Below are 16,893 nucleotides of genomic sequence, written 5' to 3'. Positions count from 1 at the left end.
CTCGAAGGCGCGAGAGATAAAACTTCGATCGGCGCCAGTATCAAAAAGCATAGATGCATAAAATCCGTTAAGCAAAAATGTACCATTAACTACGTCGTTATTCGCTTGCGCTTGGTGCGCGGTTATGTTAAAAGCTCGGCCACGCGTCACTTGGTTCGAAATTTGGTTCACCGGATTCGCTTGAGTAATCTGAACTTGTAGCCTTGGGCACGCGTTCCGGAAATGACTTGGATCACCGCAGTTAAAGCACGATCTGGGTCGTGGGTTTTGGTAAGTTGGCTGTGGGTTCTGCGGGTAAGCTGGTGGTGTTGGCGCAATCGGATTGGAGGGAGGGGTTCTACAGTACTCAACGGAGTGACCTACGCGGCCACATCGGTTACATTGTCGACACGGGACTTGAGGTGGGTGATGAAGTCTACAGGTTGGGCAAAAGGGTTGGTTTCCTGTGTAAGGTTTCTTAGTTGGCAGGGCAGGGAGTGCGGGATTGGTTAAGGCATAGTTGTGGACTGCAGGAGGTGCTGGGTAGGTTGACAGTGGGTTAGGCGCGTAAACTGGGGGTTGGTAAACGGGTTGCTGGACAATGGGCGGGTTGGTAAGCGCATAGGCTTGTCTGCGCCTACGTTTCTGGTTATGGTTTGAGGGTTCTGGTTTGGTTTCTGTTGGTTCAGGGACAGTCTTGGTGGGTTTGGTCTTCTCAGTTCCCCGCAGGAACAGGGTTCCTGCTCTGACATGGTTGTCGCTGAGCACAGCGGCCAATTCGATGGCGTCAGAGAGGGTAACTGGGTTTCTGGCCCATACAGAATCTTGAATTTCCATGGGGAGACCCCCAAGGAATTTCTCGATGGCTCGGCGGGAAGGGGTAACAAGGTGAGGGACCAGTAAGCTTAGCTCGTGGAAGCGCGTCGCGTACTCGCGCGCTTCACCGCTGTATTGCTTCAAGTTCCAGAATTCTTCCTCCAGGCGCTTAACTTCGTTGGGAGGGCAGAATTCTCGCGTAAGAATTTCCTTGAATTCCTCCCATGTCATGCTAGAAGCAGCCTCTGCGCCACGCGCATGAGCTACTCCATTCCACCATGTAAGCGCTCTGGATTCCAGGACACTGGAAGCATATAGGGTTCGTCTGTCTGAGGGGCATTGGGTGTGGAGGAAAGTGTTTTCAATCTTCTCAAGCCATTGGAGCATCACGGTGGCTCCTTCAAGACCTGTGAACTTCGGAGGGTTACCCGCATTAAAGGACTTAATGTTATAACTGGAGGTATTAGCATTGTTTTGGCTCAAAGCTTGGGCTATTGCGGCGGCCATTTCCTGGGAACGTTGCTGTCTACGCATGCGCGAGGCTTCTCTTCTCTGAAATCGGCGAGATAGCGGAGGCATTCTATAAAAATTTTAATTTTAGTTAATATCTTGGTTTTAGCGCAAAGTTTTAATCTTATAAAGCTTGGTTTCACGGAGTTAGATACTATCAAAAGTTAAAGTAAAATAAATGATCCTAAATGCAGACTTAATAAAGGTAACAAATTCGAATCAAGAACCGACAATTCACGTATCACCATGACTTTCTGAATTCCCGATTTAAAATATACGAGCAAACGAGTATTGGAGATTGACGATTCATGTATCACCATGACTTTTCAATCCTCAATATAAAACATACAAGAAAATGAGTATTGGAGGTTGACAATTCATGTATCACCATGACTTTTCAAGTCTCCAACCTCAGAACATAATCGTAAATGGAAATTGAAAATCAACTATTCATGTATCACCATGACTTTTCGGATTTTCAACCCCAACAAACGAATATGTAAGTAAAATCAATAAAAATCGAAATTCAACAAAAGTCGAAATATCGCGGAATAAAATCATATACTGCGCAAGCGCGAGCATATTCATAAATAACGAGTAATTAACAATAAGCGCGCAAACATGAGATTTCTCTCATGCGCGAGAAGGGACTCTTAGGTATTCTAGGCCGTTACGTCTAACCACCTATCCTAAAGTCAACGAGCTCTGATACCAATCTGTAACACCCCGACCAAAGGCGGATTATACATCGGGGCGCCACATATTGCTTCATTACTCGCGACACTATTGGTGTCAATATTTATTAATACACATTTTATCGCGCACGCGCAGCGGGGAAAATAAAGAACATAAATCAAACATAAATCAATATATTATAAATTATAACATTCAAACAACATTAACTTGTCTTGATACATTTTAATTCTAGGTCCAAAAGTAAAAACGTCCTACGTGTCCACAAGCTCCAAAACAGCTACTGCAAACCTGAACATGTGTTAAAATAAACGTCAAACACTTGCGTGTTGGTGAGAAATCAAGTTTAATAGATAATCATAGATAATCACAGTAAATCTGCGCGCAACACGTGTATGCCTAGAGTTTAACAAGGGTGTAATCAGATTGTGATCAAGCCTAAGATAGTTCATAGATCATAGTTCAATCCATGCTCCCAATTGAGCATAAAAACGAAAAAAACATCTGTGCAAGTGTAAACAAAGAAAACCGTAAACGATAGGTCTCCCGTGTTCAACTAATGGTACCAACGGAACTGCGGAATAGGCCGAACAAAGCGGTTAATGATACACACATACAAATAAACAGCCAAGTAAACGTCCTCAACACATGGGATACTGCGCGACTAAAGTTCATAAACAAGTTTAAGACTCAAGTTTTGTATGAACACATGAACATCCCAAAGCATTTAAAATAAAAAGGGATTAGATACGAGATAACTCACATGATAAACGATGCGGTGATAGATAAAGCAAGAACCAACTTTAAACAAGCACAAGTTAACCTATAAATAAGATTATTGTTTTAATGATTTGTTTTAAGTCTTGATTATAAGTTAGCATAATTAATAAGTAAACTATTATATATAATATATATTACCGGAAAAGCAGGAAGAACAAGGAGGAAGACGGAGGCAGAGAGGAAGACGGCAGAGAGAGCAAGGAGCAAGAGAACAGGAGAGATTAAGTGTTTTGTGTGTGATGTGTTAGGAAAAATAATACTATTATTTATAGAGAAACCCTAGGGAACACAATCCTAGAAAAGGGGAAAAGATCTCAAAAAGCAAAAGATATCAAAAAGCATAAGAATCCAAAAGCAAAAGATATCAAAAGATATGGCAGCTGCAGGGGGCAAGATAAAGCTGACAGGGAACAGTAACAGGCATGGGCGGTTCAGATAAAGGTACTGGATAAAGCTTGGCAAAAGCAGATCTCAAAAGATAATGTCAGTCACTTTTTCTACCAACCAATGGGGGTTGGTACGCATGCAGCGCCGAAAGTAACTATTCAGACATAAAGCAGATTAGGTCAACAGCTCAAAAGATAAGACAACACAAAAGCAAACGGCTAGATTTAAACAGAAGATACAAGGGTTAAGCGCGGGAAGGCTGAGTGCGCGAGCGCGAAGGCTGGCACAACAATCCTTAGCGCACTGCGGGAAGAATCACAAATCCTTAGCGTGCTGCGTGAAGAACAAGAATTCTAAGCGCATCGCGGGAAGAACATACATTCTTAGCGCATTGCGGGAAGAACATGCATTCTTAGCGCGCTGCGAGAAGAGTTCTCTTCACGCATCGCAGGAACAAGATGTCTTCACGCAGGCTTCCATGTAAGGAGTCTGGCGCGTGGAGCTGCAGACATCCTTAGGCGGAAAGAACCAAAGGACAAGAGGGAAGAGAAGGCGGAAAGAGAGAGGGAGAAAGAGGCGGGCAGGAAATATATATTATTATTAAAAATAAAATACAAGTATAAATATTAAATAATAAAAGAGAGATCGGGTCAGAGAAACGGGTACCTGGGTCGGGTCGGATCGGGGCAGATGTCACACAGTCTGAGGTTGAGAAGACCTCAGATGCACCAAAACAGGGGGAGAATATTGATGTTGAAGAGGAGGTTGGACCATCTGATGCACTGAACATGATAAATCAGTTCTATGATGATGAGTCAGAAGTTGAGGGGGAGAAAAGTGGAGAAGATGAATCTGAAAGGGAAAAGTTGAAAAGGAAAGAAAAGGGAAAAGGGATTGCCCACACAGATGATGACTTACATCCTTTACCCAAGCATGCAGTTCAGTCTGATGATCAATTATTTAAAGAAGATGTTATTGATAAAGACATGGCTGAAGCTGAGTCAGTAAAAACAGCGATAAACTTAATAAATGAAGAGTTTGAGGCCCGTGAAAGGGAAGAAATGGTGGAAGAATAGGAGGAAATCCCTCAAGAAGTAATAGAAGCTTTGATTGATATGAAAGAGAGGGAGCATGAAGAACAAAGGAGATTAAGAGATGCTGATATTGCATTTAAAGCTGCGTTGGAGGCTATACAGGCAAGACAAAATAATGATGTTCAAGAGCCATCAGAAACTCATAAAGAGCCTGCCCCATCTGAGCCTGAAGTGAATGAGGATGAACTGGGATTGGGTCCTGTAATAAATGAAGAAGATGAAACAGTTGAGGTTTCAGCATTTACAATGGTCAAACTGGTGATAATGAAATATATAACACTCATACTGAACAACCCAGAAAAACATCACCCAGACATTGTAAAGACAGCAAGGAAAGCACAACAGGAATACATCAATATGGGCAGAGAAAGGGAATAAAGATTTGAAGAGCATAATGAACCAAATGAGCCTATCATTGAAGAAATCACTGAAGAACATATAGAGACTCACACAGCTGAAACTGAAAATGACAAATCTGAGTCAGTTGATGAAGAGATTATTTTAGAAGGACCAGAAGTTGAACTGCACCAACCTTACTCTCCCACTCAATCTCAATCATCTTTGAAAAGAAAAGACACTGATGAAATGAGACTCCAAAGCCAAAAAGACAAAAATCTGTGAAGAAAATGGTCTACAAACTTAGGTCAGAGATGCTTGAACAAAGAAGAAGAGATCAATCCAAGCAAAATGAAGAACCAATGATTGATGCTCTTCAGGATATTGAAGAAGAAGCTGACCTTGAAATTGAGGATGAGAAAGAAGAAAGTGTGGAGGAGACTGAAAAGACAAATGAAGATGTTGAGTATCTGATCAGTCTTGGTTATGATCCTCTTTATGTTCAAAGACTATCAAAAGAGGATGTGGCAAAAGAAGCTGAGGGTTGGAGAGTTAGGAAAGGAAAAAGGGAAGTTTTGATAAAGGCTGGTCACAAGCCTGCATTCCTTAACTTACAACTATTTGACAAGATTGATAGTTTTTAAAAAAGGGCTCTCATGGAGAATCTATCTGACTATGTGAGAAAGGTGTCCGAAAGGAAGAAAGAGAAAGAAAAAGAATTCAAAGAATCAGATAGTAGCATGAAGAAGATCGAGAAGAAACAAAGAGATGAAGAAGAGTATGAATCCTTGAAGTCAAAGCATAAGGATATAAAAATTTCTCCAACTTTATGGATACAAGTATAACCATTTGATAAATCTCTCTCATGAAGAATTGAAAAGAAAAATATAACAAGTGAAAGACTCTCACACTGATAAAGCCAGTCAAGAAAAATATGAGAGAGAACAGGAACTGAAAATAAGGATGCAGAAAGAAAGGGAGGAGAAAGAAAAGAAAGATCAAGAAGCTAAAAAGTGGCTTGAGGACTCTCAAAGAATGGAAATGTTGAAAGTTTTTGTAAGAGATAAAGGGATATCAGAAGAACAGTTTCAGAACATGCCTCTTGCTGAACTAATGGAAATATATCACAGAGAGCAGAGGATGTATCTTGAAACACAGAGGAAACTGCAAGAAGATAGAAGGAGGGCAGAACAAGAAGTTCATGCAGAATTGATGAATGCCCTCCACAAAAAGGGAGTAAAAATGTCAAGATTGGTAATGCAAATAGAAGATACAATAAAGGATGGTATGTTGAAGAGGGTCTTGATAAGATAAAGAAGGTTGAAATGGGGAGCTCAAGCAGAACCCATAGGTCAGAGAGTGTGAGGCCTGTGCAGCCAAGAAACTTGAATCTGCCCACACGTCTCTATTTTAACCGAAGATCGAAGACTTTAAAGGTGGTGACTAAAGATGAAGCAGAACATCTCATCATCTTCAGAGATGATTTGAGAAATTTTACAACAGAACAACTGACCAAGATGGCTGAGCTGGCTTTATATGACAATCAAGTAAGGAGTCAACCATCTGGTCAACTGAGGAATGATCTCTCCAAGTTTTTAAAAGAACAAGCAAAAAAGGGATTCCCATTTCTACAGCAGAAGAAGAGAGAGATCAGAAGTCAAGCAGAAAGAGAGAAGAGGAAGAAGAGAATCAGCGAAGTACACATTTCTGAGCTTTCCCTCTCTGAGTCAAAGAAACAAAGAACTCTAGCAAGCAGATCTCACCAGAAAAGGAAGACCTTAAGAGAGTGCTTGGCTACGAGAGAAGTGATGAAGGAACCCAACTCAAGAGTACAACAATTTGGAAGAATCACATACAAAACATACAATCAACAGGATGATTCGACCACTTTGAGAAATGAGTCTGGGATACCTATTGCAGTCATAAGGGAGGATAGAGATCTGCATTATATGCATCCTCAAGACCTACAAGATTTAATTAGTGCAAGATTTCCAAGTGATGCCTTTGACTCCTCAGAACTTGACATGCTGAAGCAAAGAGCTGCATATGTGAAAAACTAAAAGAAAGAGTTGAAGCCAAGAACAGAGGAAGAAGAAAACAGAATGGAGCTAAAGAATGATTGATTTTTATTTCTGTTTATCTTTATATTTTGTTTGAGTTGTAAAATTAGTTTGTAATGCCCATGTGGCAAAATTCCAATTATGTAATGAAATGACATGTTCTTAAATGATTTATCTAGAAATCTGATATATGTGTAACTCTATGCAGGTATGTTTTGGTGCATCTGAGCTTGTTCCAATCTAGGGGGAGATTGTTGGGTCAGATTTTCTACAAGGAAGATTGGAATCTTCTCAACCTCCTCAGAAACGGCTAAGTATGGAATTCGAGCAAGCCCAGACGATCGATCATGGTTTTCACTACTTCGAGCAAGGTTCTGAACCTTAAATGGTTGATTCTTCTAAGTGTTAAAGGCTTCGAGCAAGCTATACTTCAACGAGCAAGAGTATTCTTCTATCGAGCATGGATTGTCAATCGAGCAAACAGCTTGATCAAACAAGTTCTAGCCAAGTGTTACGAGCACAGGATGATCGAGCACATGGGGACGAGCATGGATGCAATAAGAGGATGTCACGTGAGTCAAGCAAAGACTTCAAGCACAGTTCAGTTACCAAGCAAGATTTACATCCGAGCATGCTAAAGATTGCTGAATAAGAAAAGCTGAAGACATCAAGAAGAATAAGCTTGCTCGATGGACTAGTTCGAGCAAAGCATGGACAAGTCAACAGGAATGAAGCTTACTCAAAGGGAATATGTATTCTTCGAAAGAGAATATATTCCAAGTAAAGTCTGCTCGAGGACATTCACCGAGCACACCTAGTATAGGAAGTTTGCTCGAGCAAGGTATATATCTTGCTCGAGGACTGTAACACTTGTATTAGATTTATCTTTCATTATGTAATTGCTAGGACTTCTGAAAAGGAATGTCAAGGTCTATAAATAGACGTCCTAGGTTACCTTTAGGATACGGATTTTGGAGACAGAGGCTGGCACGCACTGATTACGAAAACATTCCATTTTGTTCATCGTACAAGAGCCGCCGCCGTCACACAAAACCCTAAACATTCCATTCACTGTTCCTTTGATGTATCATTAAATATAGTGAATCTTTGTCTCTGAATAAGCCTTTACTGATTATCATTTACTGTTTTGTGTTTGATATATGTTCACAATCCTTCATTCTCAATCATTGGATATCCTGATTCCGCCGAGATATTCAATCGGTCTTTTGAGTATTCGAGTCGGTGTGTTCTTGTCAAACCTTTGCTAAGGTTTCATCCGACGGACGGTCCTGACATAAGATATCGATTTGCATGTCGAACTCAACCACAAAACTTAACCTTGTTGGCTAAAACTCACCTTTGGCTTCGGGTTTGGTTCGGATCTGGACAACTCGAGGATCTGGACGTGATTCTTGTTGTTTGAAGACACTTGATCACCAAGATCTTCCTTACTTTAGCCCGGAATCGGATTCGGGTCTTGAGAGAGAGTATGTGTGTGTTCTAGGGAGTGTGTGTGTGTTGTGGGAAGAAATGGTGAAAGGATGGGGGGATGGCTTTATATAGAGAGCTATAGACCCCACCACCCACTTCCTTCACCAATCCTAATCCTTATCAAATATAAACACGCACCCATTTAAACGAGCGACTCACACGAAACAATAATTTTCTTTTATTTAGTAATCTCGTAATACGGATGTTACAGGTGACGAGCGTGATTGGGTTCAATTTTGGAATACATGAGAATGTCTTCGATGAAAACAATAACAGAACGGTCAAGCATTAGCCTACACACCCGGTTCATAAGATCCACGAATGCAGCTGGTGCATTGGTCAAACCGAAAGACATCATGAGGAATTCATAAGGTCCATAGCGAGTGCGGATACCGGTCTTAGGGATATGTTGCACCCGAATTTTCAACTGATGATACTCCGAACTAAGGTCGATCCTCGAGAACTAACTAGCTCCTTGGAGCTGATCTAATAAGTCCTCGATCCTTGATAGAGGGTACGTATTTTTCACGGTAAGTTTATTCAATTCACGGTAGTCGATGCACAAGTTCTGACCACAAATAATCCGAGCATCCACGCTAGCAAGCCAATCCAACCCAAGCACCACATTGAAATAGCCTGGCGGCATTAAATACGGCCGCTCTGGAAATCTATACCTAGACAAATCAATAAAACAACCCTGAATTGTAACGCCCATAAATTTTGTTAATCGGCTCGATCGTTTATAAAGGTTCGTTTAAAAGTCGGGGTTTCATCTTTCAAATTTAGAGCCTTTTAATATGTTTAAGTCCGTTTATCCATCTTTTGCTCAAGGCATCACCTCTTATAACTTAAAGGACTAGATTAGTATGTAGTACCAACTAATATTCGTTTAACGGTATGCATGTTGTAGAGTTTGTGTGTCGAACGGGATTTGATTTTCCAAGTTGAGAGGCCTCCCGGTACTTCTTGGAACTCTATTTATTTGAACTTTGGAAGCAATTTGTCATCTTTTACAAGTGTACGGGCTGGTTGTGTAATTTCCCCTCAGTAAAATACCTAGGCGCCACTTTCATTTCTTTTCCCTGTTCTACCATCGGCTCTTCCTTAGCAGCCCCCTTCATCGATTTTCTTCATTGCTCCAGCCATTCCATGGTTCAATCCTCTAATTCGAGGTTAGTATTACATCAATGAATGTCTTTTTCACCATTAAACCATTTGTTGAACACGTTAGGGTTGAGTTTTGATTATAACAGTTTCTGACAGATTCGTACTTGTTTATTGTTCGTCTGTAACTTGATGAAAATTTATTGTTTTTGATCGATTCTTGTTTCTGTGATGTTCTACATTGAGTCTAGTTTCCAGAAAGGTATAATATATAATTTTTGGATGAGATTTGAATAGTTTTTATGATTTTATAAGATCGTGTGCTAAAGCTGATGCGGGATGACGGATTCCGGTTTGTATTCCCGACATCATAAGTCTTTTTTGACAAGTCCAAATTGGTTGATTCCACTTCTGAAATTTCATATTTTGAGTTAAGATTACAACCCAATTAGAATCGTTTAATTTGGTTTGGTAATGATTTTTAAACAAATAAAACACTTTTGCCGCGCACTGAAATAGCTGCACGTACCTTTCTGTATTGGAGAAATTTTTATGATTTTTGTGTGAATTGGAAAAATATAATAAAAATATTTTTAGATATCCAAGACATTTTTAGAACTCTGGTAAAAATTTCATAATTTATTCTTATGATTTTCCAATGCAATAAAATACATCTTCGCATTCTAAAATAAGCATGTTATACTCGTTATTGATCGATACGTTCGTTTTAGGCTTAACAGGTGGCTGTCCAAATGGAGTTCTTGTCGGGGCTGTATAAAGTGAGTTTTTGCTCCGTTATCTTCCTAGGTACGTCATATGTGTTACACTTTAGTGTCGTGAGCTATGATGCTCGTTTGATTGATCAATGGTCGATAAATTGAAAACTAGGATTTCGTTTGTCTAGTTTGTTGATTGTGGCGTCTAACGCGTTGTTTGAGAGAATTACCAACCAGTTCAGATTGTGAAGCCTCGGTATGAATTAAGGGCTGTGAAAAACTATTTTTTAAGTTAATGGGGCTGAATTGGTTGTCGGTTGCTCAAACGGGTCGGTACAACACAAATTCGCGTTTAATTGGTAGTTTGTGCGTTGTTCATGCGAGTTACCGACTCATTCAACTCGTGTAGTGTCATGTGGACTTGTTGGCTGTAATTATACTTAATTTGGTCCACACGGGGCTGAGTTGGTTGCCAAGTGCATAAACAACTCGTTAACACGCGTATTCGATACAATTAACAACTTTCAGGTATAGTTTGGAAATCCTTTGTCCCCGGCATAAACTAAGGTGGTTTTGGTAAATACAAGGCCCCGGGGGCTGTGGTAATTGAAATTGGTGAGTCGAGGCTTTAGGTAAATCAAACCATGTTAGAACGCCTCGTAGGATAAACGAGTTGGTTCGATTTCGTTAGTAATTATTGTTCGTAATCCAGCAGGCGTTTGATTTGTGGGAGTACTTAGGGATTCTCTAGCTCGTGTTGATTGTATGCCTTGTGACAGGTGAGTTCATGATGCCCCTTTTTAACTCTTTTAACGTTTTGGGCTGGCATACACCCCTTTTTAACTCTTTTAACTCTTTTACCCTATTACATAGCTTTATTCGTATTTGTGCATTTATGAAACTATGTAAGAATTATATTCTATTCCTTAGGATATTTTAGACTCGTTTATGGTCATATATTCCTTAAGGTTATACATATTACTTATGGTCTAGGCTCGAGGATGCTATTAGGCCCAATAGTAATTCCTTGGTCATTATTGATGGACTATACGTGACGATATTGCTTTGTTGGTTAATTGATTTAGATGTTTGTAAGTGTGTATGTGGATGTGTATGTGTTAGTAAACTGTGACTGTGTCAAATATATTACTTGGGGAAGACCCGGGGTGAGGAGGCCCATGTTGCACGTTTATGTCCTGGCGGGTCAAATATATTAGTTGAGTCCTTGCTTCGTGTCTCGTGACTTGGGGTGAGGAGGCCTGCCGTTCTGCTAAACCGTGGTCGGGTCAAATATATTACTTGGGGAAGACCCGGGGTGAGGAGACCCGTATCACGTGTTTAGGTTTATTAAACCGTGACCGAGTCAAATATATTATTTGGGGAAGACCCGGGGTGAGGAGGCCCATATCACATGTTTAGGTTTGTTAAACCGTGACCGAGTCAAAAATATTACTTGGGAATGACCCAGGGCGAGGAGGCTCGTGTTGCGTGATTTTTGGTTTTTGTTAAACCGTGGTCAAGTCAAATATATTACTTAGGGATGACCCGGGTGAGGAGGCTCGAGTAAATAAATAGACACTTACTATAAATGGAAATATTTGATGTCTAGGTTCATGTTAGCATCATTTATGCATATTTTGAGTTATAGTTGTTAAATGTTACCATTATCTATGGTTAAGGTTTATGTTAATAAATATGGAAAAAATAATAAAATTAGGTTGGCTAGAAATAGAAACTTTTATTGCTAGAAACTTAAAAACTTCTAAGATGACTTGATCATGATAAGTTAAATACATAGGTTAATAATGACATGCATGTTACATGATTAATAAAATGATGGTATTAAAATAAATACTACACCTTTAGGAAAGAAACATTTTGATTGGTGTATTTCATTGACTTAGTTTGCTTGTTGGTAGTTTAAACAGTCGAAAAGTTAAAACTTTTTAACGCAAACCGACACGATTATTGGAACTGTTTTAAAACAGCCCCAAAAGCCTAAAAATATTTATACACTACTTGGGGTAATTTATATAATAAGGACGAGTTAGTAAAAACTTGATCTTAGTCGGTTGGTGTCGCGAAAATCGATACGAAAACGTTAAAATAACCATTTTGTAAAAATAATAACTAAAATAAGAAATAACATATTTTTATAAAAGAACCTATAAAACTTATATATTTCCATTAAAAAATGTGTTCAAAATTTAAAAACCTAATTTTCACAAGAAAAATTTAACCGGATCACCGTTAAATGCGAAACTGACCAAAACCGACTAAACCGATAAAAACAACCTTTTATATATATATATATATATATATATATATATATATATATATATTTCAACAACCAAAGTATAAGTTTATAAAACTTAGTATTATTAATTAATAGTAAAATTAATATAATATATTATTATTATTATTATTTTTTGTTAAGTGTGTTACTTGCTAAGATGAATATATGTGTATATATATATATCTATATCTAGGGTTAGGTTCAAATAAGAAGTATAGTTTTTATAGGAAGACTAGGAAGGAGGGTATTTTTGTCTAACACTTTTATATCAAAACCCACATACTTTAATCTCAAAACTCACTTACATGAATTTCAAAAACCCACTTACATAAATTAACCCACTTACATCTTCACTCATCTCCTACAACCACCACCACTCCACCGCCCACCGCCACCACAACCGTCACCCACCGCCACCACCTCGCCGGAAAAAACACAATGGAAAATAATATGAAAAACACAATGATAAAAACACAATAAAAAACACAATTGTATTACACAATGTAAAAAACACTATGAAAAAAAAACACCGAAAAATACTATTGTATAACACAATTTTGTAAAACACAATTTGTAAAAAACCACTAATTTTTTTTAATTTTTATATAACAATATGGTACTCATATAAAAGATAAAAAGACACTCGTTATTATGGTGAATTTGTTTTTCAATAAAAATGTCGTAAAAAAAAGTTATTGACGTTTTAAAATGATGGGAGAATTTGGCATGTGCCTTGCATGTGAAGAGAGAAAGCCAATAAATGTGTTATTTCATTTATGTCATTTCCTTTGTGTTCACACTTCACTTCTCTCTAAACTAATCTCAATCCTCTTGTATTCAAAATCAATGAAAAACTGTACTTCTGTTATAACGTAACCAGGGTGATTGGTATCACTTTGGTGACGCCAAATACCATGTAAGTTGAAACATCTGATGCAAGATTTTGTAGTATTTTATACTCTCTTTGTCAATTCAAATTTACAATCCTTCTATCATTATCTTGGGTTTAAAATCCGTGCATCAAAATCGCATACTACGCTATGATTCCATGATGCCCTCCAAATTGCATAATGCCCGATGGGGTTTGACGCACGCATATCTGAGTTAAAGTGAGTTCTGCATAGATTTAATGACTTATTTTTCATCTCTATTTCTAAAGCTCGGCTCGTGAGGAGGCTCGAGCTTGACTCGTTTACGTTTATTAATGACTTTTATATAACTATAACTAGGGCAATTTCATAGAACAATAACCAACTTTTAAAAGTGTTTCAATTAGGTCACTCAACTTTAAAAAGTGTTCCAATCAAGTCACTCAACTTTCATGTTTGAAAAAATTAAAGGTTTTAACATGTTTTTTTAGCCTTTTTTCTTTTATGTTTCACATAGGAAATGTTTTTATCTTTTTTTTTAAGTTGACGTTGACGGATGACGTGAATTTTATTTTTTATTTTTAAATTTTAATATAATTAACGTTTTTTAATTTTTTAAAAATTTAACTACATATATTGCAAATTGCGACCCCCACATCCTATCCTCCATTTCTTTCTTGACACATAAAAAAATCGGTGAGATTTGATTTGAAGATTTAATGACCTGATTTGAGGAAAATATGCATCAATGACCTAATTGGCACACTTTTGAAAGTTGGTTACTATTCTATGATATTTTCCCTTATAACTATTTAATAAATATTTATTTTTTAAATTATAATTTTATTTATAACATAGTATATCCATGAATTATTATTGTTACTCCTATTATTATTATTATTATATATAACATTATATAAATGACATAATCGTTTCGCTTGAGCTCGATAAGGCTTGAGCTCAATAAGTGAAGCTCGTGTTTGTTTATTAATCGAGCTTACTTTAGTCTCGAGCTCGGGCTCGGGCTCGGGCTCGTTTAAGCTCGGCTCGATCGAGCGTTTTCACGAGCCAGTCTTGAGAGCAGCTTGGCTCGTTAATCTGACAGATTTATGTCTCTTGATTATCAATTCTTGCTCAGTAGTGTGTTTCTTTTATAGTATTTTACTGCTAATTTCATACATTAGGTTCATAGATTAGTTCTTGTGCATTGTTTGAAAAACTTTAATTTCACGTATTATTGTATCTTCATTATTAGTTCTTGTTCACTATTGCGTTAGTTTTATAGTTCACTATTAAGTGTCAAGTTTAACTGTTATTTTCTCAGATTATTACCTATTGTTCACTATTATGTTAGTTTTGATTGAGTTCGTCAAAATATATGGTGCTTCTAATATGTTAGCTTTCTCTCTTACACGCACGAGGAGATCAATAATGTTTCAAAGAGCAGACCTTCTTGTCTTTCTTGTTTAATTGTTTATTCTGCAGATTATTGTCTCTTAATTATTAGTTTTAGTTCAGTACTGTGTTATTTTATACTTCACTGTTAATTTTAACACTTTAGGCTCATAAGTTCACTGTTAAGTGTTATGCTTAACTGTTAAATTTAACAGATTAATATTGTCTTTTGATTATTAGTCTTTTGTTCACTTCTGTGTATGGTGCCTTTTAATTCCTGTGAAATTTCACTCTTAACTGTTTATTTTACGCTCATAAAAATTTAACCGTTAACTGTTAATTTCACACATTAGATTCATAACTTCACTGTTTGCTTAAGCGTTTATCTCACAGATTATTGTCTTTTGATTATGCTAGTTTTGTAGTTGTAAGTGAACCAATGATCCAGAGTTCATCGATGTGTATGCTATTTCTAATATGTTAGCTTGCAAACTTTCTGTCTAACACGCGCAGGCAGACCAGTAATCTTTCAAAGATGCAGAGATTCTCGTCTTTCATGTTTCGTAGGGTGCCTGTAACCACTGCATTCCCTAGGTCTCTTTTAGTCTTCCTCCCAAAAGTCGACTTGACAACCGTTGCACAACGACAACGTGAACTCATCAAAAGCCTTTTCAAAAGTCAATCAGTAAACAAACCCATGTCTCAACCACACTGACAGCTCACCTTCTTTCCCACAAATTCCCGGACAAAAACGTCGTTTTCTCTCCACTTTCAATCCATGTGATCCTGAGCTTACTAACCGCCGGTTCCAAAGGTCCAACACTCAACCAACTCCTGACGTTCCTCAAAACGAACACCACCGAGGACCTCAACTCTCTTTATTCACAGCTTCTGCCCTTCATCTTTGCTGACAAAGGTGGGACCCGAGTGTGTTTTACAAACGGGGTTTGGATCGACAAAACACTTTCTTTGAAACCTTCTTTTAAACAGCTTGTCGACGCTGTTTATAAAGCGGATTGCAACCAAGTTGATTTCCAAAACAAGGTCAGTTGTAACTTTTTGCATTATATTCTTCAATTAAATTTTGAAATTGTGCATATGGAACGATTCGTGAATCATTTGGTGGGATGTTCATTTATGTTCTAATAAATGAACGAACATGAACAAAACTTTTTGTTCATTTAGTTTAACGAATAAACATGAATAGATGTCTGGTTCTTTTGGTTATGTTCGTGAACATTCGCGTACTTTTGTTTCTCAAAAATTTTTAATGTTGGTCAGCTTACAACTGTTTATCTTTGTTCGTTTACCTTCGTTAATATATTCATCCAAAGTTTTAAACCTCTTACAATTTTGGTCTGCTTTTTATAAACTTTTTAAGCCAACACATTGTTGTTCATGTTTACTTTTAATTGGTGTTACCTTGCTCAGTTATGTTTGTTATGTTTGTTCGTGAATTGTTCATATTTATTATAACAAACGAACAAAAATGAACACAAACGTGTTCATTTTCTTGATGAATGAACATGAACAAGAAAACCGTTAATTTGTTCGTGTTCTGTCGTTTTTTCGGTTAAACTGTTAAAAGTTAAAAGAACAACACATAATGATCTAGTCCTGTTAAAAGTGTGTTACTTGCTAAGATGAATATGTGTGTTTGTATACTAGTAAGTGTGTCCGCGCGTTGCGGCGGGGACCCAATGGAGATGCAATCGGTATTAGTTTGCTTTGCGGTGTAGAGGCGATGTAACGAGGATTCAATCAGTAATTGTTTTAGCACATCATGGAGGGGCAAGATGGGCATTTAATTGAGCTTGATTAGACCTGTGGGCCATATAAATGAACAAATGATTAATATTATCCGGCTCTAAATACCGACGGCCTGTTTGGAATCTGGTATAGCATGTTCAACCGGCCAGTACGAACCGATTTTTAAAACCTACAAGTGTAGTGGTTCATGGTAAACCTCGGTCACGGTTTAATAAGACAAGGACCTTCTAAGCGCCTAGGGCACACCTCACCTCATTCACCTAGATGTGTGTGTTGCGCCCTTTGTACAGAAAAGCTAGCATAATTATCCTTTTTAATTCATTTTCAATTTGTATTATTCTTGTTATTCAAATGTTTTTAAATTTATTTTAATTTCTTCTTACCCAAATGCTCTGTTTTGTTAAAACAATAAAGGCCTTATTTTTAAAAATACCAGTAAAATTTACTTACCCAATTGTTACGACATCCGTTCAATATTGCTTTCGGTCCTTAAACAAGAGTACACAAAATAATACAATAGCAAGAAACATGTGTATACAGGAAAATTGTAGTACCATTGTTACACTATCTTCAAACAATAACATAACAGCATACAAA

This window comes from Bidens hawaiensis, unplaced genomic scaffold (assembly GCF_021521415.1).
Source record: "Bidens hawaiensis isolate Kalapana, Puna unplaced genomic scaffold, B.hawaiensis_p1.1 tig00004199_1, whole genome shotgun sequence".
Lineage (NCBI taxonomy): Eukaryota > Viridiplantae > Streptophyta > Magnoliopsida > Asterales > Asteraceae > Bidens > Bidens hawaiensis.
The sequence above is the reverse complement of the archived record's forward strand: the minus strand, read 5'-3'. Positions refer to the sequence as shown.